The following is a 4341-nucleotide window of genomic DNA, read 5'->3' on the forward strand; positions in this document are numbered from 1 at the left end:
CTAAAGAAAATAATTAATATGATTATAACCTACCTAAATAAGGTGCACTATTGCTAAAATCGATATCTAAGTAATTGAGACCTAATTAATGCACCTAATCTAAATTAATAAAGAAGAAGGTAATAATTAGGAGATAATAAATTTTGGAAAAAAATTGATTTGGCAAAAACGTCCAGCCCAGAGGAATAAAACTTGCCTTAATTGCTTGCTAAATCAAATGGGGAATAAATGTTTGAAATCGTCCAACTCACTGGGGGCCCACACGTTTTCAACTTAACATTAAAAATACTTGACAATTCTTGAAAACATTTCCAAAGACCTTAAACACGTTTTTGGTTATCTTTAGAAAGAGAAGACAACTTTGAAGATCAATCCCAAAAATCGTGTATAACCCCTTTTAGAAAATATTTGAAATCCAAATTTTGTTTCTCAACTGGTTAAAAGAGAGAAGCTTGCTCTCTTGGCTGGATCCCAAAAGTCAAAACTTACCTTCTATGAATTTGAATGAATCAATGCTTTCCAAAATTCGTTTTCCACCATAATTACTCCCTTCTCCTCTTTCTAAAAAAAATCGAATTACTCTAGATAATACATTAACCTATATCTAAACTAATTAAGCTAAGAATTTAATTAAATCAAGAAAGGTTAGAAGGGGACAACACAACTTTCTAAAATTTAGGAAATAATATCTCATACACAAATTACCAAATTAGTAGAAAACGTCTAAAACTAACCAACTCCTAATACAATGAATCTAGACACTCTAAGGGACTTTCCCTATTCAAATGAGCCCTACCAAAAACAACCTAGAGCTCTAATGGAGCTCTAATGGCTGACGCCCCTACTTGAAAAAGAAGACTATCTAAAACACCACAGTCAACATATAAAAATCAAACTAAAATTACCATGAAAATTATAAACCTAAGATAACACACAACTATAACTAACTATTTAAACTAAATGAAAACATAAACAAACTCTCTAATATGCTGGAAATTAAGACAAAGCTGAAAACGTTATTTGCAATCTAGCTACACGCCTAACCTAAACACAAAACAATTAAAAAGAATCAATACTAAATTTACCACAAAATTAACATCTATCTCAACTAAACATTAATCAGTACATTATTCTAATTCAGCAAACTAAAACTAGATGGAAAACCTACAGCCGGCTGGACGACACTACAACTAGGAAAACAAGATTCGATTTTTTTTTTCCGCAAATCTAAAAACACCACAACAATGACACAAACTATAAACGATTCCTAAGACAATCAATTTGACTAACACCAGATTTATTAGACTGAGAAACAATCAAAACAAACGCAGACCCACGACTTGCAAACTGAAATTACATGCACTTACCTAACTTCAAACTTTCATCCAACGAATTTTTCAAAACAATTCACACGACACACCTAGACCCAAACCAACCTAGACCTTTAACGAAATCAAATTGGACCCAACATGAAAGAGGTCTGCTAACCACGTTCTAACTGTAGAACAACCAAAGGAGACGCACGCAGAAAGGACCAAGATCGACTAGAATGGTTCTAGCCGATTTTTGGTTTTCAAATGAAAACACCTTTCTATCTAAACCCAATACCAAATCTGGATCAAAATAAATTTTTAAACTGGTTTTTCAATTGAAACATTACCGAAAAACAAATAGAATGAAAGATTAAAATCGGATAGAACTAGATCTAGCCGATGCTCACGTTTTGGGACTAAAACGATGGGAAATGAAGAAGCTAATACATAAGAATGAAAAATAATCTAGATCTATCGTGCTGGTCCGTGCACGAAAACTACACTAAGGCTGGAACATTAAAAACACAACACACGAACAGAAAATAAAACAAGAAAAATAGCACACACGATTTGGGTTTTAACTAGAAGAAAGGGAAGAAAAAGACCTACCTCCAGGGCGATCCGATGATTGTGGGGGAGAAGAGAGCGGAAAATGACTTAAGATTGGCGTTCCGGATTGTTCAATGATGTTGGAACATCACCACGAGCAGGGGTTTTGCAGCTGCAACACGTTGGAGATCCACCGAGGATGGGAAAGGAGCCGATTCACGATCGAAGGGCTTAGAAAACCGGATGGTGGTAGAGCCGGTTCGTCTTGTTGGAGTGTCTTGCACTTCCACGCAGGGTAAGTGTTCTCCACCTCTACTACACCTGCAAAAACACAACAAATCAATGGTTAGAATCAGCAAGGAAGATAAAGTAATGGAAAGAATTGAAGATGGAGATGAAGCAATGCTTGAATTTCAAGCAAAACTCAATCTTCAAGGCAAATGATGTGAGATGAGAGGTTGGAAGGGGGATGGAGCTAGAATCACAAAGGGGGGCGTCAGTTCCAATGCCAAAGACGTCTAGGGCTTCAGCTAAAAAGTATATTTATACTTTTGGTAATTTTCAAAAACAGTGTTATAAAAAATTATTTCACTCTGCGCCACTTTCTGCGGGGTTTTCTAAAAATATTTTCTAAATGGATATGGATATGCGTGTGGGTTGGATTTGGGCTTTCTAAAGGTTGATCCAAGGTCCAAAACAGCCTAATTGGGTCGGATATGGATCTGATCCACCTCGAAATCTGTGCCCGAACACTAAAATAGCCATAACTCTCTCATTTTAACTCTGATTTCTCTGAAATTCGAACCACAACCCCTTGATATCAAAATACATCTAAGCATGAGTTTTAAGCCTTAAACTCACCATAAAATGCATGAATAAAGCGCTAACATGATGTGCATTTCATGCATCATCAAATACCCCCATGCTTGAATGTTTGTTAGTCCCTTGACAAACCACTAACTATGTTATGCAACAGAAACAAGAAATGCTAGACATGTATGCATGAAAAACTAACTCACTTTCGTAGGAATCACGGTTGCATTTAGCTTATGAAACAATCCCTTTAAACCCCTAGGTTACCCCAGTGGACGAGTAAGGTCTCATGAGGGTTTGCAGAGATGCTACTCACAAACATCAATGAAATGCAGGAATGCATTTTCAAAAATATTAGGCGCTTAAGAAAACAGTTGGAACAAATATTTCATGTAATGGACACTCTCAAAACAAATTCAGACATCTCATGCCGCCACAATAAAATATTTTTCCTTCACTTTGAAAATTGTAGCTATCTATGATTTTTCTCAGAAAGTCAAGTATTCTCATGTATTACTCATTTATCCTCACTTGCATATTTTCTGCACAGTAATTCACACATACTCCTAAGCAATGAAATTTTTTCTCGTTCAACTCATTCTTTTTCTTTCTTTGGATTTTCAATTTTTCACCCTTTTTCAATTCTCTCTCTTGAGCATTCTTCTCACTTGAGCACTATTTTGAATATCCAGTTTTTGTGACCCTTGTAGCGAGCTTTGGGTCAGTGACTCCCAAGCCAGACGACCTTAGGGCACTAGATACAGAGTACCCCTCAGACTTAATTGCTCGAGTCACTAGACCTTCTATTTTAATAGTTTACGTATAGTCTTCCTCTCGTCATGTGCAATGTCTCTATCTCTTAGGCTTTCTATGCAGTTCATGTAACAAGCTTTAGAATCGGTGGCTCCCAAACCAGATGACTTTAGGGCATCAGGTGTAAAACACCCTTCAGATTCTACTTACTCGAACTACAAAGGCCACATATATCGACTAGACAAGAGGATGATATCCTTCGTTATCTTTTTCGTCAAGAGACTCAAACACTTCATCTTGTGTCTGAGTTCTACTACTAGGATTCACGAAGACATCAACAACTAAACGTAACTCTATTTTTTTTAAGCTCATTTCTCAAAAACATCTTTCCATTGCTTATTTCTTTCACAAAACATACTGTGCATACTTATACTAAAGTGATTCAAAACATTCTAACAATCAAATACTATCTTTTCTTTGAATTTTCTCATAAATACTACTCTATTTGAATCAGTTCAGAGATTTTTTTTTTATATGGGGCTTAAAAATTTCTAAACTGTTAGATTATGCCACAAACAATCATATATGCTACAAACTTGTTCTCAAACGCCTACTTTAGCTACCAGACATAAAAAAACAAATTTAGTGTGCATCTAAACCACCCCCATGCTTGAATGACACTATCCCTAGTGGCATACAAAATATGTAAAATGTAATGCAAATGCACAGTAAAAGACAAGAAAATGAATATGGGAGAAAGGATAGATACAACCTGATCTGTGTTGGGCTTCTGGAATTGATTGACTTGACTTTGCAACATCCTATGCATATCTGATTGCATAATTTTCTGCTCATCTGATTAATGTATTCTCTGAAAGCTCTGCCCTATACCTGGTAACTAATTGTCATACAC

This window comes from Nuphar pumila, chromosome 3 (genome assembly GCF_984573655.1).
Source record: "Nuphar pumila chromosome 3, dmNupPumi1.hap1.1, whole genome shotgun sequence".
Classification (NCBI taxonomy): Eukaryota; Viridiplantae; Streptophyta; class Magnoliopsida; order Nymphaeales; family Nymphaeaceae; genus Nuphar; species Nuphar pumila.